The following is a 23,864-nucleotide window of genomic DNA, read 5'->3' as shown; positions in this document are numbered from 1 at the left end:
GTTGAAAAACAAAAAACCCTCCAAAGCAATGTTTTATAATGCGGCCGTGCGCTGGCAACCGCATTGCCTGACACCGCATATGCGCTTTAGTGGGCTGTGCTTGCATCCCACTGCATAAGCAGCCACATAGGGCGCATATGCGGCCAGCCTTCGAAATGAAAATACCCCCTCGAAAAGGGGTATTTTGGTATTTTTAAGCCCCAAAACAGGGGGGAAAGGGTTTGGGGGTTATTAAACCCCCCAAACCACCAAAGTCAACCACATCCGTGGCCTTTACGAGACCAAATCTTTGGTTGTTGATTTGTTTATCTTGGGTGTTGATTTGAGGAAGTTTTAGTGAAGGTTTGACAACAAATTGAGGGTTTCAAGGGCCAAGAAGAAATCAATTTTTTTTTTCTTTGAGAAATGCCAACTTTAGTATTTAAGGTAAGGTACTTACAAGAGACGAAATCGATATGTTCTTCAAGTAATTGCTAAGTTTTTATTTCCTAGTTCACTAATATTTTTTTTGGGGGCAATATCTTCTTCACAATCTTCTAGTAACAAGGATCCAGCTTGGAAATATGTAATACTAAAAATCCGAAAGACCGAAATTGTGTTATTTGTACTATTTGTAGAAATACTTATATGGGGGGTATTTTTCGTCAAAAAGAACACTTAGCTGGTATTTCTGGGAATGTCAGAGCATGCCCACAAGCTACCGAAGATATCAAAAACGAAATTAGAGAATACATGGATAGAAAAACAAGAAGAAAAAAAATGAAACCAAAAGAATTAATAGATGAAATTTAATTATTTGATGATGATGAAGATAATGAGGATATGTCAGAAGTTAGTATGAGGCAAAGGGGTACTCCAATGTCAAGAGAGAGTTATAACTATTGGTGGTAGTGTTGGACAAAAAACAACTCTCTCTAAGGGACCAATGGATACATTTTGCACCCCTGACCCTGAAATTGTGGTTCAGGTGAGGAGGGAAAAAAACAAAACAAACCACAATTGAAAATCGATATAAGAAAGAAGAGAGGAAGAGGGTATGTAAGTACATTACAAAGTGGTTTTACATGGTCTGCATTCTTTTTAATACTATCACCCTAAATAATTTTACATGTATGGTCCAGGCAATTTGGCCCAAGACTTAATTCTCTTACATTACATGAGATTAGGGAGCCCTTACTGAAGGATGCTTTATTCGATGTTAACAAACTTTTGATTTATCAAAGAGAAGGGTGGGAGAAGTATGGGGCAACTATTATGTGTGATGGATGGTCTGATCAGAAGTCAAGGGCATTTCTTAATTTTTTTAGTCAACTGTCCAACATATACTTTTTCTATTAAGTTTGTTGATGTATCAGACAAGTCATGATGCCACATACTTATGTGACTTGATGGATGTAGAATTTGTTGGAGAGAAACATGTGACACAAATTGTCACCGACAATGGTGATAATTATGTTTTGGGCATTTTTTGACTTTGAAGAGGGCACATATGTTTTGGACTCCTTGTGTAGCTCATTGTATTAATCTCATGCTTAGGGAAATGGGTATAACATCTATATTTAAAAGTGTAAAAATAGAAACAAGAAAATAACATATTTTGCTTTTTCTTGTTTCCTTGTTTACCACAGCTCCATACCAAAAAAAGAAATAGGTTGGAGCAAAAGAACTTGAATGATTTGGTTTATGTGCGGTATAATGAGCGGCTTAGGGAGAGGTATAAAAAATGCATGGATCTCAACCCAATTCAATTGTATGAATTTGATGGTGATTGCACAATTGAGTGGACCATGGATCCACGAGTAGAGCATGTGTTTGAGGGTGAGGATCTTACTTGGCTTTATGTCGACCTAGCCACAGGGGCTAATGAAGAAAAAAGGCTTAAAACTAAAGCGCAAAAGGGTGTAGCTGGGTCCAATTGCACATCAGCTCCATAGGTCGACGAGGAGGAGGAGGCTGACTTAGAGGAGACCGAGGAAGAAGAAAAATATGTGGAGGCCGTCCATGATGATGGTGATAATGATGATGCACATGGAGACTCTCTAGACAACTTGTCTGATTAAGATTTGAAATTTAGAATCTCAAGACTTGAGAAATGATGATGATTTTTTGTCTTGACTTTTGAACTCTTTAATCTTCATAGACTTTTAGTTTGTATTTTGTAATTTTAAAGTTTGTAGTTGCAAATTTGTGATTATGGTTGTTGAATGTTTTATGAAGTTAGTTTCAAGTTTCTAGCTTCAACTTTCTAATGTCTTCTATGATCTATCAGGAGATGGTGGATATAGAATCTTCGATAGCTGATACTTTTTGAGTTAATAAATAAATTAAATACCTGCTGTCACATAAATCACCTCCATATTTTTCCTATGCATTAACTTTTTTTTTTAGATTTTTTAGAATTTTTTATATTTATTGACCGCATCGAGGTGATGCACCCGTACCCCCCCCCCCTCCCCACGCATGGGGCCGCATCCCACAGTTTAAAACACTGATCCAAAGCCCTTTATAGACGTACCATTCATAAGCGGTTTAAAAAGCTTACTCCTTTGTCAAAGATTGGATAAAAGTGGTTTTATATTTATTTCAAGAGGAAAGTGCATCCAAATTAGATGAAGGGTGTGCTAACTTTCTTCCTTTATTTGGCAGAATTTATGGAAGGGTTGGATGAGTCAAGGATGTTGTTTGCAGTGGTCCCTATGGAGAAGCAGCTTGATAGTTTGGTTCCACCACAGTTAGAGCCCTTAATGAGGGACTATAGTGATGTCATTCCGGATGAGCTACCCAAGGGGTTACCACCTATGAGGGACATCCAACTCATTTCTAGGTCTAGTCTACAGTACAAGGTCGTATATAGAATAAATCCAAAGAAGCATGAAGAGTTGCAGAGACAGGTCATAAAGCTTCTATAGAAGGGATTCATTCGAGAGAGCACGAGTCTATGCATTGTCCCGCCCTTATCAACGAAAATAGAATTAAGAGGTGGGTACCATTAGATTAGTATTTGACAAGGAGATGAGTGGAAAACTGCATTCAAAGCCTTTATGAGTGGTTGATGATACCATTTGGCTTCTCTAATGCTCCCGGTACTTTTATGAGGGTGACGAATTAGGTGTTTAAAACTTTAAGCCTTTTATTGGTAAATTTGTCGTGGCCTACTTCGACGATATTCTAACGTACAACATTGGTGAGTAGGCACATATGGAGCATTTGCAGTTAGTGTGTGTTTTGTTACGAAACGTCAACTATATGTGAATTTTAAGAAGTGTGAATACATGACAAACAACTTAATCTTTCTTGGTTATGCTATCTCAGCTAAGGGATTAAAGTTGACCAAAGGAAGGTAGTAGCAGTCGAGGATTGGCTTAATCCTATGATTGTGCATGATGTTCGCAGTTTTCATGGGTTGGCTACTTTCTGCAAGAGGTTTACCAGGAACTTTAGTTCGATCATAGCACCTATCATATATTGAATAAAATTGGGGGCATTCATATGGACTGATGAGGCCCAAAAGAGTTTCTAATCTTATGGAAAAACTAGTATTGAGGTCCCCAAATTTTAGCCATTTTATCCTGGATCTTTGGAAATAAAAGATCTCTTCCTTTTTAAGAGGAGATGGTAATTAAGCTTGGCTTGGGTCCTATGGTTCCTCTTGTCAGAATTTTTTTTTCTTTCTTTCGAAGTGATTAATCTCTCTCGTCAGAGTTCTAACCTTTGCTTTATTCAATCGGTCCTAGCTTTCTATTTAAATTTCCAATTAGTTGCCGGCTCCAACTTTTTCAGAGAGGATTAAAGGAGTTGGGTGCTAGTGAACATAGCATCCTAATTAGTACTGATAAGGTATCTATTGAGCTATGAGGTTATTCCTGAAATGCGGTCTGAGAATTCAAGCATGTTGTGAGAGACTCTCGGGTTGGAATTTCGCTCGAAGGACCATTTGGTAATGTTGATGTTGCCATCGATCCACCAAGTCACCAGGGCCATTGAGGCGATAGAATCCAGTTCCTCCTAAAACAACTCCCTGAGACCTGCAAAGCAAGCAGCCATAGACTTAATATTTTGAACTTTGAAAGCCACATGATCTATAGATTCAAGAACTACAACCTTAAGACTTAAAACGATGATATTTGAGCTCCTAGCAAGGGCAATCCCCATTCTATGGTGAGATGGAGTTACCCGTAAACTCCTCCCATCAAATTTGAGATTCATTATGGTCAGACACCAGAAATCGTGGCTTCAAGCTGGAAACGCAAAAGTATATCACTTAACAAAAGTTTAAAACAACTATAACTTTGAAGAGTTGTACTTGTTGTATTTCAAAGTATAATTAAAAATTTTTAGATATGACTCAAGTTATACATCCTTTTGATTTAATTGATGACCATTAGAGCTTCACAGATTTGCTAGATCAATACAGATGAACGCCTAATTCCCTCAATCTCCAACCTCTTCAAGCTTTCCCTTGGACACCCTTTCCCATTCTCCAGAGTCAGTAGACTCCCCTTTCGCTGCCAATATGGACTTAGCCCAAGGAAATATATCCCAAGTCCTAGGAGTAATGGGTCTCTAGTTCAATGGGCCAGCTGAAGCACTCAAAGCTTTCCTTCAAACCGAAGTCTCACCTAGATCCAAAAGAAAGGGCAGAAGTAGCAAGGAGCTAGACAACCTTGTCTGCAACATCAACTGTGACAAGCATTCCAAGCCCCCTTCCTCTTCGGGTCTCCTCTTGAGGGTCCGAACTCTCAGGGTAGTCCCCCACCCAACGCTCTCCAAGGCGGTTCCTCTCCTTACCCTCTCCCTCCCCATGATTCTCATCAATTGAAACATAAGGGGTTGGGCAACCCCTCGAAGCAGAGTATTATTAGAGAACTTTCTATCCATTACTCCCCCACGATATCAGCCCTCACAGAAACAATGCAATCTCTTCCCTCCCTTCAACAGGTTAGACAAGTCTGGGAGCGAGGACCTTGCCAATGGGAAGCTCTCTCGACACAAGGGGCCCTGAGAGGCATAGGGCTCCCTTCCTTGCTATCTCTTTCGACTCTTCATTTAAATATACGGCAATCTACGGCCTTAACTCCAAAAGTCTTAGGGAGCTATTTTTGGGAGGAGGTCAACCAAGTGGCAGCCATCCATCCCTCCAATTGGTGCTTGGGGGAGACTTCAACATTATGATATGGTCAATGGAAAGGAATTCTTCCAACAGGATTACAATGGCAATGCTTCATTTCCAACCAGAATCTCATAGACATCCCTTTGGAAGGAGGAAGGTTCACATGGTCTAACCACTCCTCTGCCCTTCTCTCTCTAAGCTGATTAATTTCCTTCTCAGCCTCGACTGGGACACCTATTTCCCTAGATCCCATGCTAAGGCCCTCCCCAAGCCCACTTTGGACCATTGTCCTATCATTATCAACACCCAGCCTATTCCAAGGGGCCCCAAACCTTTATGTTTCGAACTTGCCTAGTTAGAAGAACCAAATTTACTCTACCTAGTACCACTTTGGTGGAATTTCATCCATCCCCCTGTCACGGGTAGGGCGGGATTTCACCTTCAATACAAGATTCCATTGCTTAAACACACCTTGAAAGAATGGAGCAAGCAATTTCCATTCTCGCAAAGGCTCTATCCTTCTGGCTATTAGGGAGGTCGACATCATTGAAGAAAAACGCATCCTATCAGAGGAAGAACTCGGACTGTTTTAAATCGGGCGGAATATATAAGCCCCCCTTTTTGTATATGATACGCTGACTATTTTTTACCGATCTACCCCTAGCGGGTGAAGTTGGACTTACCGAATCTTGTGCACAACAATTTCAGCAATACAATGTTAACTTTATCTCAAAAAATAAATAAATAGAGGAAGAACATAGAGTCCAACTCAAACGAGAGTACCAAACTATCCTCAAACAGGAGGAGATGTGTTGGTACCAATGCTCTCGGGTCAAATGGTTAAAATTCTCTGCATTTTTCACCAAATAACGAATTGTAGGGGGGATAATTCTATTACCCACATTAATATCGAAGAGAATCTTGGATCAACCTGAAGAGCTGGAAGAGGCCATTCTTAACTTCTTCAGAAAGTTATTCACAGCCCCCTCTGGGCCTAGACCTACTTTGGGCAACATCTCCTTTCTCACTTTGCCCCAAGAGAATGCTAATTGGCTGGAACGCCTTTTCTAGGAGGACGAAATACTAAAATCCATTCATGATTTGGGCCAAGTTCGCTCTCCTGGCCTCGACAGCTTCCTAATAGCATTCTTGAATCTTTTGTGGTCCTTGGTTCGAGAGGATCTTCTGGCTTTCTTTCATGAATTCCATCAGAGGGGAGTCTAAACAAAGCCCTCAATGCAGCTTTCATTGCCCTAATCCCCAAGGTGGAAAGGACTGAAGAATTAAGGACATAAGTCTTATCAATAGCACTTACAAAATTCTCTCAAAGGTGCTGGATTCCCGTCTCTGAGGGTGTTGGGCATGGTAATTCTCTGCAGCAAGGTGATTTTGTTAAAGATTGTCAAATCTTGGATGGTGCCTTTATAGCTCACGAAAGCATCCATTCGAGGCATTTCTCCAAAAGTACTCAGACAGGTAGTTAAATGCGATTGGAAGAAAGCATACAATCATGTGGACTGGTCCCTCCTCGATAACATCTTACTTCCCACGGGATTTGGCAATTGTTGGAGGAAATGGATCCGGGGGGGCATTTCAACACCTAACTTTTTGGTCATGATCAATGGATCCCCCCAAGGCTTCTTCCAAGCTTCAAGAGGCCTTCATCAGGGGGATCCCATCTCCCCTTTCCTATTTAAGATTGTTGCAAAAGCTTTCAGTCGCTTGATTAGCCGCTGCTTCTATTCCAGCATGCTCCAAGGCTTTTCCATTGGATACCAAGGCCACCTATAACTCATCTCTAGTACGCAGACGATACCTTAGTGTTTTGCGAAGCCTCCACCTAGGAAGTGGATTTCCTACTCTGTTTTCTCGAATGCTTTGAATGGGCCACAAAATTTAAAGTTAACATGCACAAATCAAAGATGATCATGGTGGTTATCGACCTAGAAGTTACTCAACAAATGGTTGATAGGTGGGGTTCCCAACCTGAAAATCTTCCCTCAACTTACCTCGGATTCCTTTATACCTCGGAAACCCAACAAGAGAGACTTTTGGGCACACATTATAAAGAAGTTTGATAGAAGGTTCGCCACATGGAAGGGTCGTTTTTTATCCTCGGCAGGGAGACCTACCTTAATCAAAGCCACCCTTTCTAATGTACCAGTATACCAGATGTCCCTCTTCCATATGTTGGTTTCATAAGTTCTTGCCTTGAACAACTGATGTGAAAGTTCTTGCAGTTAGGTGACAACAACAGTCACAAGTTTCAATTGATCTCTTGGGAAAAAAATTTCCTTCCTCGTCATCAAGGTGGCCTAGGGATCCGAAGCGTAAAAAAACCAACCTAACCCTACTAGGTAAATGGTGGGGGCGTTATGCCATTCAAGACGACCACCTATGGAAGTAAGTTATTACCAAAAAATACCATCTAGACCCAAATTTGTGGCTACCAGAATGCCGATACAATGGAAGAGTGATGGAGGGCAAAATTATGCTTATTTTTAATTTCTATTCAATTTTAAAGGATGTATATTTTGATTTTAGTTCTAGGATTTATTTTTAAGATTTTTAGTTTTTAAGAATTCTAGGTTTTTTATAGTTTTATTTATTTATTTCATGAGTATTATTCACATGTACTATTCACGAGTATTATTCACAAGGATAAAATTGTCATTATGAAAATTTAAGTTTAAATTAGGATATATAGGTCATTTTAATCATTGTATGGACATGTAATGTTTTTGAACATTGAATTACAATATATAAGAGGCGTGTGGGGCCTTAAGAGGGTTAATTTTACATGATTTTTAGAAATTAAAAGAGAGAAAAGCTTAGGCTTTTGGAACCCTAGCATGGTGTATGGGGAAGAAACCTTAGGTTTCTTCGATATGTGCTTGTATTTAGCATTGCTTCTTGCTGATTTTACTGTTCCCTCAAATTTTCCTGAATCAAATTGGTATCAGAGCTCGCAATCTACATAGAAATGACTGTATGAAGGCAATGTAGCACGGTACAGGTTACTGTAGCAGTGTACGGAGCTACTGTAGTACCAAGTTTTTGGTGCTCTACGTCAACAACAAAACGGGGGAGTTACAATGCGTCTAGGGGCCGTAGAAGGGGGATTTTCGTAGATCCGCTCTGTGATCCCATAGATGATAGAATAGAGGAATTTGTGTTGGGTTTTTGTGGCTATTAAAGGCCTTAGAAGAGCATTATAAAAACATTTTATATAGTGGAACATAAACACAATGGGAGTGTGGTCCTTTGTAGATCATACTAGGCAAATGCTATGTGCTGATACTCAGACTTGGCTTGACGTGCTAGGTCAGTCGAGTTGAAAAACCCATGGTACTTGGGCATAGAACTAAACTGATGAGGGTTTTGTGGGTTATCCCTTGATGAGGTCGGAGTTGCTCGGATGAGTGAGCCGAAGGGCTGTGTCACCCTCATATGTGATGGCTGACCTTTAGAGATGAGGGCCAAAGCCTCATCACTTAATCATCACACGACATGTATATGTGATAGCTGTATCGAAAAGTGAACCACTTTTCAAGTTGAAGCTTGTACATGTGCGGGAGATTACCCCTATGCACCATATAGCTGTGGTTACATCATATCTAAGTGACCTTGGTTCATCCCTAGAGGAGAATCTATAGTCCATAGATTGGGATTGAGTCCCCTTGTCTATTGACTGACTTTGGTGGCCCAATCATGAACCTCTGCGACGATCTGTAGGTCATGGGAACTGTTGGATCAGTTTGAGAAAGCAACTGTCGATTACAATCCACAGTAGAAGGCAGAATGCTCAAGCGATTTCATATTTCCTAGATCTATACGGATTCGATTCCCATCAAAATTATTTAGTTTTAATTATTTTGATAAAATTTTGCAAATATCCGTTTTATTTTCTGTTATTACAAAAATACTTAAAACTTTTTGTTATTACACATGTCCATTTTTTAACTTCATAATAATTTTTTTTAAAAAAGACAAAACTACTCATTTTTGGTTTTTCAAAAACCGAATTTATTTGTTTGTCCTAATACAAATTTTGCCAAGAGAAAGTAGATAGATAGTACTACTCCCGTAGGAATATGATACCTTTTGATTTTCTTTCCTTGGCTCACTACCTTAATTCAATTGACCACCCGTGCAAGGACCGGCAATAGAGAGACAAAGTGGAACCACCATTCCCTTCTCTCTTTGACCCTAGTTTCTCTCTCTAGAGCACCTCAAACTCTTGTGCAGGAAACGACTACAGAGAGAAAGTGGAACCACTCTTCCCTCCTCATTCTGATCCAGAGAACTGGCTGTATCGAGAGAAAGTGGTACCATCCTTCCCTCATCTCTCTGACCACAGTTTCTCTCTCTAAGTTCAGACAATGCCTTCCCAATCCCACCTTATAACACAATACCACCAAACGAACTAATGACAAATAGGTCCCCACGTGGATATGACATCATCATGAAATCAGAAACATTATGGAGAAATTTGTACAATTGACAAATCTCAATATTTGTTAGATTTCCAAAATGAACAAAGATAACCATTTATAATTGTAGTTGCTTTTGCAGCTCTGAAAATATACACTTTGATACTTTATCTAGATTTAGTGGTTAATAAGAAATATTAGTGAAGATAGCCAGTTGAAATAAGATAAGAACATGGCTCACACATGAGAGTACCAACAAGAAAGACAACAATCCGAAAGGGAACTACCACTGCCAAAATTACACCATTCGAACCCTAAAACAAAGATAAAAATTTCCATAATAAGCCCACCTTAACCCTAAAAGAACCCATAAATATGATATTCTCAAATTTTGCTATTGACGTAAAGCACAACAACAAAATACAGCAAATGAAAAAACCCATTAACCAAGTCAGCTAACTCATGGATATTGTGATTTCATTTGCACAGTGTCAATTTTGGCATGCCATGATTCTTTTCAGGAGATTGCAATTAAAATGAATGAGTCAAAGTGATTGTGAGTTGACATAGGAATCGAGTTGATTGTAACATCAAAGTCAACAGGATTTACAAGAGCGGCCTGAGATTCCTATTGCAATCAGGATCGAGTTTCTCTCTCTAATTCCTGGTGGATTAGGGTTTTTTGAGCAACAAAACCCTAATCCACCATTAATCTAATTTTCTTCAGATTAATACATAACCATTAGACCTACCTAATTAGGATGGCAAAATGTCTGCGATTGTGGAGCTTTAGACCGCTACTTTGTGGCGAGAGGGAGCTCTAGGCACATAGAGAGAGAGAGAAGTAGAAATGATGGGAAGAAAGGTCGAAAGGAGTTTTGGGGCATTCTAGAGCGTCGTCCGGTACGAACACTTGATAGCATAAGCTAGTTGTCTGGTAGTACAAACGCCGGACAGAGCTAGTGCTTTGTGGAAAGACTTGGCCCTCCTGTCCGGCATTGTCATTGCCAGAAGCCCCCAAAGGGTGTCCATACATAAATCGCTCAAAAATTTAAATAATAAAAATTGTCAAAAATTCTAAGTGCACACACCCTCCAAATTTCAGGTAGATTTGATAAGTAAAAATAAAATAAAAAGTCTTGAAATTTGAAAATTTGGAGCATGCACAATTATATTTAGTGGCCTCCACTAGTTTTATAGAAAGGAAACGACACATGTATTTTTAAATTTTGGATTATAGGTTTCTAAAATTACCATTCAGAAACAGGATGTGCATGCGTGTGTGTGTATATATAAGGATACACATAGGAATCTTCATAGCCCATTTGATACTAAAGCAAAGCAGCCAAACTCATATCTCAGAGTCGGATGAAGGACCAAGCTAGAATGAGCGAGTAGAAATACATATCAATCCACACACCCACACAGTGAAGCCTTCATTGTCCACACACCACATGCCAGTCAACTGGATTGCTCTCTTTCAGAGATTGACCAATTGCAAAGAGAGTCTTGGCTTTACCTAATTGATGTATCATGTGTCGCGAAGCCGAGGAAACTAACCCTCGCCTCTTTATATATTGTCCCTTGGCCCATTCCTTGTGGGGAGCTTTTCTTCAGCTCTTTAAATGGCAATGGGTGACCCCAAAAAATATTCCCAATCTCTTTTCCTCTCTCCACCTCTACCCCTGGGCCTCTTTAGGTATCATCATATTGTGGAAGGTTTCAATGGCAGCCCTCATTTGGGAAATTTGGATAGAATGAAACAATCATATCTTCCGAGGACAGTTCTCTACCATTGAATCCTTGTTTGATATAATCAAAGGGGCAGCTATCTTCTGGGCTACTAATCACAAGCGGTTCAAAGGCTTCCCCCCTTCAGCCTTCCACCTACACTGGTACAATCTCCTATTCTTACCACCACACGAGTAACTCACGAGCCTCCATGTGACTTCCTCCAGAGTTGGACCGCGTGAAGCTCAACTTTGATGGTTGTTCCATAGGCAACCCAGGGCGATCAAGTATAGGTCTTTTTAGAGACCACAAAGGGTCCACTTTGTCCTCTTTCTCGAAGTCCATAGGTCACTCCGATTTCCAATCAGCAGAAGCTAGATCATTTCTTGAGGGCCTCAAACTATTTGACAACTCTTGGGGCCAAGCTCTCACCATAGCAGGGGACTCCCACAATGTTATTTCCTGAGCCTCTGGTTCGGCTAACTGCTCCATGACCAGGCTTGAAAGTTCTCAAGCAACCATTCAGTCAACTTCACTATCACTACCTACCCTCCTCTTTACTCTTGACCACAGCCCCTTCGTCCCATTTCCTAAATTAGAAGACATTTTGTTCCCCTCGTAAATTAGAGTTCGAGATAGAAATATGATTACCATGCTATAAGACAATATTATGGAATTTGCATTACCAACGGTTTAATTAACTTGAAATCAATCTGGTCATGTATGTCACAAACCATATTGAGATTGCCCATTAGAAACATTGAGTCACATCATAGAACATAAAACTGGAATGGTTTTATAGTAGCTTGAAGAATAGTAAGGATGTTTAGGGTCTTCCAGTGTTTCAAAAAGCGGACCGCCCAATGCCTGGGGGGCCTTCGAGGCGGCCCAGAAGGCCTGGGTGCATCGACCAAGCCTAGGCGGCCAAATTAGGCGGGTATCCTTGGGTGCCCGGGAACCCACCTAGGCGGCCGCCCAAGGCCTGCGCCTTGCTCAGGGGCGGAAATGGCGCTTGTTGAGGCCATTTTTGAGCCATTTCTTTTAATACTAAAGGTGCAAAATTGTGGGTTTTAGGTTTCAACTGAACCTAAAACCCATTAGAGGCTATTTTAGAGAGAGAAAAACCAAAAAAAAAAAAATATTACTGGGCCGCCCAGGTTCTGGGCGCCCGTCTAGGCGCTGGGCGGCCTGGACCCCCCCGACCGCCTAGGTGCTGCCTTGCGCTTTTTGAAACACTGGGGTCTTCCACTACATACTTGCACCTCTCCCAAAACGTTTGCTTGTTTGAAGAGCGGACCTCAATTCAAGTACAAGTTTGGTAAAATTGAGCTCCAAACAACAATGAATTTCACAAATAATGCACGAGATAACTAAATTTGAAGAAACTACAATCCCTACAAAAGGGCATCTCAGACAAAAATGGAACACAATATCTTGTCCAGTTGAACCTGCATGAATGCTGGAACAATTCGGACCGAATTACTGTGGTCCTTTGTTTTGGGGAGCTAGCAGAATTTTCATGCCATGTGAGTTTTATTTGATGCAAGTACAAAGGCTGCTAAGTGCTAACAATGATTTGGAAGGTGATTCAAGAGAAGATTCATCTTAAACTGAGATTAAGTTTACGTAAACCAATAATTCACATGAAGTGACATGTTAATTCTTATTAGTGAAGTGAGGGACCCAATTCCCATATGCATTTGGCTGAATGTTGAAACATGCCTCAACAAATATTCCTATGTGATGAATCACACGAATGAGACATAAGATGGAAGACAAATTCAAAAACTATAAAAAGAAATATAAATAATAAAAATTGTCAAAATTAACCTTTCCTCCCACCCAACCTGCAGCATTCCAACCTTACCATCCACAACCTACCCTTTTGGTTCACTAACCTTGAAGCCTCACTTGTCCCTTCCTCTTCCAACAACTCCACCACCAAAAAGAAAAAAGCATCTTTCCATTCCCACAGATCGTCCATCCACCTATTTCAGACCTCCTCGAATGAATGTCAAATCATGGTGATCCAAGCAAGCAGTACCTCACTCCATGATCAGGCTTGAAAATTCTCAAGCAACCAAGCAGTCAACTCAACTATCACTACCTACCCTCCTCTTTACACTTGACCACAACCCCTTCATCCCATTCCTAAATCAAAAGACATTATGTTCCCCACGTAAATTAGAGTTCGAGATAGAAATATGATTAACATGCTATAAGATAATATTTCAGAATTTGCATTGTCAGGGTTTAATTAACTTGAAATCAATCTGGTATGTATGTCATAGTCCGTATTGAGATTGCCCATTAGAAACATTGAGTCACATCATAGAACATAAAATTGGAATGGTTTGATAGTAGCTTGAAGAATAGTGAGGCTGTTAGGGTCGTCCACTGCATAGTTGCACCTCTCCCAAAAAGTTTGCTAGTTTGAACAGCAGACCTCAATTCAGGTACACGTTCGGTAAAATTGAGCTCCAAACAAAAATGAATTTTACAAATAATGCACGAGATAACTAAATTTGAATAAACTACAATCCCTACAAAAGGGCATCTTAGACAAAAATGAGACACAATAGCTTGTCCAATTCAACCTGCATGAATGCTGGAACAATTCGGACCTAATTACTGTGTTCCTTTGTTTTGGGGAGCTGGCAGAATTGTCATGTCATGTGAGTTTTATTTGATGCAAGTACAAATGTTGCTAAGTGCTAACAATGATTTGGAAGGTAACTCAAGAGAAGATTCATCTTAAACTGAGATTAAGTTTACGTAAAACAACAATTCACATGGAGTGACACGTTAAATCTTATTAGTGAAGTGAGGGACCCAATTCCCATATGCATTTGGTTGAATGTTGAAACATGCCTCAACAAATATTCCTATGTGATGAATCAAACGGGTGAGACATTAGATGGAAGACAAATTCAAAAGCTATAAAAAGAAATATAAATAATAAAAATTGTCAAAATCTCCCCAACCACAACCTAGCCTTTCCTCCCATCCAACCTGCAGCATTCCCTAACCTTATCATCCGCAAACTAGCCTTTTGGTTTACTACCCTTGCAGCCTCACAGTCCCTTCCTCTTCCAACAACTTCCACCACCAAAAAGAAAAAAGCATCTTTCCATTGCCACAGATCATCCGTCCGCCTATCTCAGACCTCGCTGAATGAATGTCAAATCATGGTTATCCAAACAAGCAGTACCTCACTCCCTAACCAGGCTTGAAAGTTCTCAAGCAACCATGCAGTCAACTTAACTATCACTACCTACCCTCCTCTTTACACTTGACCACAGCCCCTTCATCCCATTTCCTAAATCTGAAGACATTATGTTCCCCGCGTAAATTAGAGTTCGAGTTAGAAATATGATTAACATGCTATAAGACAATATTATGGAATTTGCACTACCAGGGTTTAATTAACTTGAAATCAATCTGGTCATGTATGTCACAATCCGTATTGAGATTGCCCATTAGAAACATTGAGTCACATCATAGAACATAAAACTGGAATGGTTTGATAATAGCTTGAAGAATAGTGAGGCTGTTAGGGTCTTCCACTGCATAGTTGCACATCTACCAAAGAGTTTGCTAGTTTGAAGAGCAGATCTCCATTCAAGTACAAGTTCGGGAGCTTCAAACATAAATGAATTTCACAAAAAATGCACGAGATAACTAAATTTGAAGAAACTACAATCCCTAGAAAAGGGCATCTCAGACAAAAATGAGAGACAATATCTTGACCAGTTCAACTAGCATGAATGCTGGAACAATTTGGACCTAATTACTGTGTACCTTTGTTTTGGGGAGCTAGCAGAATTTTCATGTCATGTGAGTTTTATTTAATGCAAGTACAAAGGCTGCTAAGTGCTAACAATGATTTGGAAGGTGACTCAAGAAAATATTAATCTTAAACTGAGACTACGTTTACGCAAAACAACAATTCACATGAAGTGACACGTTAATTCTTATTAGTGAAGTAAGGGACCCAATTCAAATATGCATTTGGTTGATTGTTGAAACACGCCTCAACAAATATTCCTATGTGATGAATCACGATGAAACATAAGATGGAAGACAAATTCAAAAGCTATAAAAAGAACTATAAATAATAAAAATTGTCAAAAGTAAATAAGAAAATTTAACATAAAAAAGCAAATACATGCATCCCATAAATGAATATGGTTGTTCAACTTCTAGACACATGTCAAAACTTATGGGGGCAAAAATGTCAAACCATAGGTGTCCATGTCCGAATTTCAAGATGTGAACAGGAAAATGCCTCCATGTTTGACACCAAAAAATGACACATGCTTGGTGAGGCTCATCAGATTGTCTACTGGTATGTTAGAAGCAACAACACATTAATCGGATATAGTGGTAGAGCCACACACCACGACATGTCTAAAATAAAATGCCTCCAGATCCAATGATCGAATGGGCCGAATGAGAAATTCAATATTTATCAAGATAGATTTGGGAAGAGGAAATAAGACTTCCAACTAAAATAAAAGCTATCATGCATCTTAAGGGTGAGAGAAATAGACTTGGTCACCGAGCATGTTACTAAAAATGAATGTCCTCATAAAAGGCACATTCAGGAACACAATACTAGACCACATACCAACCTCTATGTTGGGCATTAGTGGACTTATTGGCTTCACACCCTTTGTCTCCAAATAGGCTAAAACCTTCACTTGCCCTTCTAGTGTTAGAAAACCCTTTGATCAACCTATTGTAAGTGAAAGACCTTAGTAACACACACTTTGCCGAGCATATCATCCCATAATCTCCCTGCCTCTTACAACTCCCCATTCTATTATATGTCAATGTACTTGGATAAAACCCATTCTCAAACTCATCAAAAGCTTCCTCACCGCTTTAAGTTTACCACCTTTACAAAGCCAATAGATGAGTGTACTATATATAGCATTATCGGGGTGCAGTTCCTCATTTAGAGCTTCTTCCATACCATACGAGCCTCATCAACCTTGCCTTCTTGACATATAAGATAAAAAAATTTGCAACACGGGGTTGGGCATGGTATAAACTTCTTCTCAAGCATTTCATTCAAAAGGCTTAAAGCCTCGCTTGGTCGCCCCTCTTTATGGTAAGATTTAATAACTACACCATACGTGACATCATTTGGAAGAACTCAATTGTCCTCCATGTCACTATGAGCTTAACGGCCTCCATTAATTTCCCATAAACCATCAATTATGACTGTGTAAGTTGAACGATCAGGGACCCAAACTCTGCTTATAATCTCATCCAAAAATCCTTTTTACTCCACAAAATCCACTTATAACTGTAAGTCATAGCTTACAGAGTTACAGTATTTGGAAAAAAAAACCCTAGCTTGACATCTCCTTCAAAACCTAGAAAGCTGATTTCAAATCGTTCATTTAACACAAGACCTTAATTAGAATATTACAAGTAAAAACAATTGGAAATATCCCAAATTTCCTGCAATTCCTATACAATACATATAATTAACCAAATCAAGCATTTTGGTCTGAATCATTGCATTCAAAAGAGTACTAAAAGAACTGGCTTGTTTATCCCAAACTCATTTATCCTGGAAAAGGATTGAAGGGCCAACTTGGGCTTGTTTGCAAAGCCATAGCTTGGAATAACATCTATGAATGTTATTTCACTGAAATTCTGGAATCCTTTAAGTCTTTGAGTATAATTTCCATGGAATTCAAATCCCTAGCCATGGCTAATTTCTCTATGATCATATGATAAGTATCACGATTATGAAAGAAATTGGGGTGATATTTCGCAGCATGGTCAAAGAATTGTAAAGCTAGGTCTACATTTTGTTGTTGATTGATCATGTTTATGAGCCTCTTAGGTGAGAGTTTTAGACGCCAATGAGTGAGAGGTGAGAGTATGGGGAATGGCAGCATAAATGACACTGCAGTGACAGTTTGGAGTTGTGGTGGCACTTGTGCGTGAGTGCCATCGACAAAAAGAGTTTCTGATTACTACGGAGGATGATATGCACTAAGTGATTGTAGGAAAGAGTAGCAGGGAATCTTTTATGAAAATGAAAGCATTTAGATGTGTGCTGAAAATTCTGTGGAAAACTCTGATGAATACTTTAAATGTTTTACCCCGAGAAATGCATGAAAAATCATGGGGTGCACGTGCAAAATGCTTAGCAAGCATGGAGGAGATATTGGAGATATATAGGTAAGTGTGGAAATGCTTGGTAGTGCCGAGAGGTGAAAGGAAGGCGATGCATTCCCCTTCATTTTATGTGGCAGAATCATGCTGGTTTCTGAAACATTTATTTTGGGGAGTTGAGTTACTTCATATTATATCAAGTTTTTGTCATTTTCACTTGATAAGCAATCTTGGTATCATTTTTACTTGTTGCAGTAGGTAAAACAAAGAAACCAGAAAAGTGGTCTTCTCCTACTCTTTTGTGAAATTGATTGGAATTTTCAAACAAGTGGTTAAATTGTTAGCTAACAACTATAAACTTGTTAGCATGTTGTATACGAAGATTGCTTGTGACCTCTTCCTATTGTGAAGTTTACCACTAGTTTGTACTATCACATATTCATTAATGAATATTTATAAAGCTTGAATATGGTGGACAAGAAATTCAATTTTCTATAGATCAAATACGATTTTGGCTTTTGGCATGCAAATGCTTTTTTGTGGCATTTGTTTTTTTACACGGATAACCAACCAATGGTAATGTCCTAAAAAAAACAAAAATTCAAACTCATTCAACTTCTAGTGCCAATCAATGCGCCAACAACAATAATAGAAAAGGAAAGAGTTATTATGAGCTTCACATTATACTTGTAGGCTTGAAGCGCTAAAGTGCAATTTTGTTCGGGTTTTGATTCCATAGTAGTATTCTAACCTGGCGAGTTCGTGTCTTCGTTATTAAAGCTCCTAGAGGCAAAGTTAAAGCCAAGGGTACCATCTACCTGTCAAATATGTTTATGGTGTTTGTTTCAAAGAAACCTCTTGGAGACTTTATGGCATTTGAAATGCCTCTGGTAAGAATCTTTAGGATCTCTCATCCTTGCCTGCCAGAAATAAACTTCTCATGCGGCATTTTTTTGCAATCATAGCCATTTCTACAATTATAATGGTCCTACGAATATTTTCTCTTAGAGATGTAACGTGACACTGTAACTAGGGCCATCTCAACCGTCCATTTAGAATGGACGGTTGGATAAGGGAAGGTATACAACTTTTATGCTGTAGGGGAAGCATAGAAAGCTTGCCCTTATCTAATAGGAAAAGATTACAGATAGGTAAAAAATAAAAGAGTAACTCCAAACCATGTGTCCAGGTCAAACCATTACCATTACCAACAATGTCTACTTTTATTTTATCTATCAATATCACCTCTACCAAAGGTAAAAATAACAAGAAAAAAGAAGAATAGAGAAAAATGAAATTAAGGCATCCATCGATACCAATCTAGCAAGGTCCTATGCCGACGACCTTAGGGTGATAAATCTAGGGTTTGGAGGCAGCCTCAAATAGAGGGGACATATGTGGAGTAAAAGAAAAACGCAATTAACGCATCCAACCCAAAAGAGATAGAAAATGGGTTTAGAGGGAAAAAATTGGATTGTCGAGAGCAAAAAAAAACAGTCTCTAAGAAGAAAGTTTTCTTATAAATTGTAAATTTAGTCTATAGTCCAAGAGTTTAGAGCATAAATTGTTGAGCATTTCTCCCAGGACCTTCTGAAGAAATTTTAAACCCAATATACAAAACACGTGACAAGAAAGGATCAAATCAGGTGAATCATAAAAGCGTAACAAAATACGATGTGCTTCATAGTGCAAATTCAATTATAATAGAAAAAAATGGAAGACATAACAAACAAAAACAATGAGGAAAACCTATAACAGCATAGATATAAAGAAGATTGTGGTGAGAAAACATAAAGATGCGGAGGTTAAAAACCATCCAAGCATAGGCTCTCCATTTGTTAACAAAGCAGATCCCAAAGTCCCTCGAGCTCTTCTCTAGTGCTAAAAAAAAAGCGTCGATCTCACAAGGTTTCATGTCCTACCTTCTTGACCTCTACCATCTCTATAATCACCAGTTTTCAGCCAATGCACCAAACCAAATTGTTCATGGCAGGTCTCAGGTTTACAACAAATATCTTTCTAAATTGGTTTATACTTTTTTCAAACACTTGACCCATAAAAAAATAAAAAAGAAGAAAAAAAAATAGAGTTAGTTAAGGATCTTAAAATATTTTCGTCCCCATAGAGGTTTGATAAATTTGTTTTAAAAAAAAAAAAAAAAGTTCATCACATGCCTCATTTCTCCATAAGCTTCTATGTTGTGATATGTGAAAAATCTATTAAAAATAATATTCATGAGGAAACTTCCACAATTTCCCAATGTTAAAGAAGAATGAGTTCATGCATGACAGACATTCATGGTTAATACTGAGCAATGTTATAACACTTTGCTTGGGCCTTGGACTCAGCTCTTGCCTGAGCAAGTAACTCGACCAAGTACAAAGCAAAGTGGACTACAGATGATATACATATGCAAGGCTCTCCATCTGTTACCAAATCAGATCCAAAATTCCCTTAAGCTCTTCTCAAGTTCTAGAAAAAAGCCTCGATCTCACAAGGTTTCATGTCCTACCTCCTTGACCTATGCCATCTCTGTTATCACCATTTTTCAGCCAATGCACCTAACCTCATAATTCATGGCAGGTCTCAAGTTTACAACAGATATTTCATTAAAGGGAATATCTTTCAAAATTGGTTTATGCTTTTTTCAAACACTCGAACCATCAAAAAAAAGAAAAATAGGAAAAAAAAAAAAAAAAGTTAGTTAAGGATCTTAAAATATTTTTATCCCCATAGATGTTCAGCAAGTACGTAGAAAAGAAAAAAAAGAAAAAATCATCACATGCCTCATTTGTTCACAAGCTTCTATGCTATGTTATGTGAATAATCTATTAAAAATAATATTCATGAGTAAACTACCAAAATTTCCCAATGTTAAAGAAATGAATGGGTTCATGTATGAGCATTTAATACATGGCCATGTCTGTGTGTGTGACAGACATTCATGGTTAATACTAAGCAGTGTTATTCCACATTGCTTGGGCCTTAGAAGCAGCCCGAGTAACTCAGCCAAGTGCGAGGCTGAGTGGACTAGGCCTGTGCATGACCCAAAAGCCCCTTAAAAAAAAGATTTCTTTAAAATGCTAATAAATAAAATAAAATATTTAAAGCCGAAACAAAACTAAAAACAACAAGTAAGGAATCCAAATAAGCTCAAAAGAATATAACAAATTGGATTACAAAATATGGTTTAGGGTTGGAGATTCCAAAAAAATCCAACAAAAAAAATACAAAAATAGGGCATTTGACAATAAAAACTCACAAACCATTGTAAAGCATATCCAAATTACATATACATAAATTGATCCCACAAGTTTATATAATTCTTATGTTTTTTTCGTTCTTTAATGTACCCTTGTTGTACCCTGGAACTAAGGCAGGCCAAAATCTGATAGAACCAATGCCATGAACTAGAAAGAAGAATTAATAGATGTAAAATTCATGAAACCATCAAATCCAAACAGTCCAAAAGAGGGGAGACAAGAGAAATGACATATAGGTGTTGTCAATACGAGTTGACCTTTGTTTTGCATGGCATCTCTTCAGGGTGTGCATCCTTGTTGAGGCTTTGTTGAACCTCATTTATAGTGCAAAAATTTCATATATTCACTTCTCGTGTCTCGTGAATAAGTTTATTGAGTTTAGTTGGAATGCAACAAACCCAGTTGTATGGAGCAATCTTACTCTCAAAATCCCATAAATTTCTCTCTAATACTTTATCTAGAAAGAAAAGATGGTGATGAGAGATTAGGATGCATCTAACCTTGCTATGTGTACATAAGAGAATCCATATGTGCATTGCACGTTCTTTCTTTCTAAGTTGTAATTTAGGCTAATTCTTATAAGTATGGTATGAATATCTTATCTTATAACTGATACTTGTAGGCTTAACCAGATTTGGTGATACTGAGGTAGGGTTAGAGGAAACAGAAACACCTTTAGAAATTTGTTAGAATTCCAAATATCTGAGAAACTATCTAATATGACTGGCAATAGTAAAACTCGAGGGGTCATTGAGAATATTTGGGAATAGGGTTTTGTTTGTTTCCATACCTGCACAACACAAATGGTCTTGAGGTGAATGGGGGAATTACGAGGCAGCCTAATGTGGTCGATCTCGTAGAAGCAATTCAGCGTTGTTCCCTGCACATACATTACCACCTCACGTTGAACACTCGATACTGATAAATAAAAGAAAAAAGAAAAAAAAAATCAAGTACGAACATTTTCTCTCACAACAAATATAATGAAACACAAATCAGAAACTACCACATCACTCGCAGTTGGAATGTTCAGTTGACAGACGCATCATTGGACAAGGCTTCTCTCCCTCCACTACTTCACGCTTACACCCTTCCTGAAATCCATTTTTAACCAATTAAATAATCAACCAATCAAAATAGTCACCAATCACATTTCTCCCATTTTTAACGAAAAAATATTCCTCAAAAATCCTCTCTCTCTCTCTCTTCTATACTTTACATGAACTGAAAATCACGGTTACATTTATGCGAATCTCCGAGATTAGATTACCATTAACCTCCCTCGTGCCTCAACTCAATCCAAACACCTCGAAATCGCAGATATCAGATATATACCAAATGCAAGGCGACTAGTAATAACATCTCATAAAGTACATGTCCAAAAATAGAATTGGAGGGTTATGTCTCCCCCACAAAAATTTTTTTTGGAGGGTTATGGCCAACATTCTTACCGGCTTATCATTTCCATAGAGTTCGCACTCCCTGTAACATATCCCATAGCATTTCCATCACAGTGAGCTTCTCTATCTGTTATCTCTCATTTAAATAAAAATGGTGCAGAAAAAAGGGAAACAAGATTCTTTTCTTTTCGTTTAACACTTTAAGGTTCTGTTTGACGAAACAGAATCTGGATATTCATATTTTTAGAAATATGAGTATAGCCATTACCAGTTTTCCATATATATGAACTATAAATTATTCTGAATATGCATTTTTCTGAGCATGTTTGACTGTCCACCTCTATCTTAAAATTTTGTCACATTACTGTCCACCTCTATCCTAAAATTGTCACATTACTGTAAAGAGAAGAGAGAGAAAGAGAAGTAGATAGAGGAAGAGAGGAGTACTGTAGCTAATTACAAGTTCGAAAATAGAGAAGTAGCCAATTAATCTTTTTTTCTTCAGGGAGAGTATAAATAATGCTATAGAATTTAGTTTAGAGAGAAATGTTAATTTAGAAAGAGGGAAACATTAAAAGAGCCTGTCCCAATTACAGTACCCATTGAAATTTTTGGATAGAGAGAGGAAAGAGTACCCATTCCAACTTCCTTCACCCCCAAGCCTCCCCCCAATAGGAGAGAGAGCAATTCGAGAGAGAGAAAGCAATACCTAGGTGAAAAGTCTTGACATACTCTATCTTTCACAAAAAAAGAAGAAGAAGTCATTGCATACTCTGCTCAAACCTTGCTACATTCATCGTATGCTTCATTGAGGAGTTCCAAGGAAGCAGACATGGCCTTGCCAGGTTTCACATCCATAACCAGATAAGAGCTCCTCTTTTCTCTCACTAGAGCAGCTTGCGAAGTAAGTTTTAATGCCCTATATAGCAGCCTTTCAGCAAAAAAGGTCTTCAGCCCTCCATAAGCGGTGATTGTTGAGAAAGAAATGGTTTGCGATAAGAGAGAGAAAGATGGTTTGCAAAATGTGTGGATCTATAGAGGGTGAGAAAATGAAAGTTCGTCTGGGTAGTTGGACTTTGCCATAGTAAAAGAGGGGGAAGAGTCCAGAAAATTGAAAGAGAAGGAAGATGGAGAGATTTTGGAAGATAGAGAGACTGTGAGTGGGGAAGAAGAGATTAAAGAAAGAGGAGCGCGGTAGATGATCAAAAGAGGTCGGGCATGGGAAATTTGCCTATATTTATTCCTTTGGCTCATACAGTACGGTTCGGCTCGTCTCGGCTCGGCTCGGCGCGATAACACTTGATTCGGTTCAGATACATTCGGCTCGGCTCGGTTTAAAATGGCTCAATTTAGTTCAATTTATATCGGCACAGCTCAGCTTTTATGGGCTTAGCTCAGCTCACGTCGGCTTGGTTGAATTAAATTTTCACTTACTTTTAGCTGAAATGAGCCTATAAAAGCCTAACAAGTCTATCCGAACCTAGCCGATATTGTCCAAACCGAACTGAGTCGAGCTGAGTCTAAGTAAGCCAAGCAAAGCTGAGCTAAGCCTATATAAGCCGAGCCGAGATAATGAGAAAAAATAAAATAGTTAAAATACGAAAAAAAAAAAAAACCATTAACATAAATTTTCGCTTCTGCAAGAAATTTATGGAATTTTGAGATTAACGAAATTCATTGAAATTTTGAAATAGCGATATTGTGGATTTTTAGTGAAATTTTAGAACATGAGACAAATTTTGGACATTATGTTTTATTCCCAAATTAAATGATTATTTTTTTTCATTTC

General features: G+C 38.5%; 1 pseudogene across 1 annotated transcript in view; it reads right to left on the bottom strand.

Annotated features, from left to right (window-relative positions):
• The window catches only part of LOC110006692 (uncharacterized), a 30,777-nt pseudogene extending 7,491 nt beyond the window's left edge, over positions 1–23,286 (bottom strand). The window contains exons 1-3 of the transcript XR_016046475.1: positions 22,848–23,286; positions 21,682–21,769; positions 21,466–21,555 (exon numbers count right to left, since the gene is read on the bottom strand). The product of XR_016046475.1 is annotated as an uncharacterized LOC110006692 (transcript). The remainder of the gene's footprint in view (positions 1–21,465; positions 21,556–21,681; positions 21,770–22,847) is intronic.
• Positions 23,287–23,864: the final 578 nt, after the last annotated feature.

The sequence above is a fragment of the Amborella trichopoda genome, chromosome 12, assembly GCF_054954075.1.
Source record: "Amborella trichopoda isolate Santa Cruz 75 chromosome 12, AtrichopodaSantaCruz75HAP2 v2.0, whole genome shotgun sequence".
Classification (NCBI taxonomy): Eukaryota; Viridiplantae; Streptophyta; class Magnoliopsida; order Amborellales; family Amborellaceae; genus Amborella; species Amborella trichopoda.
Note: the sequence above shows the minus strand (reverse complement) of the source record. Positions and strands in the feature narration are given on the sequence as shown.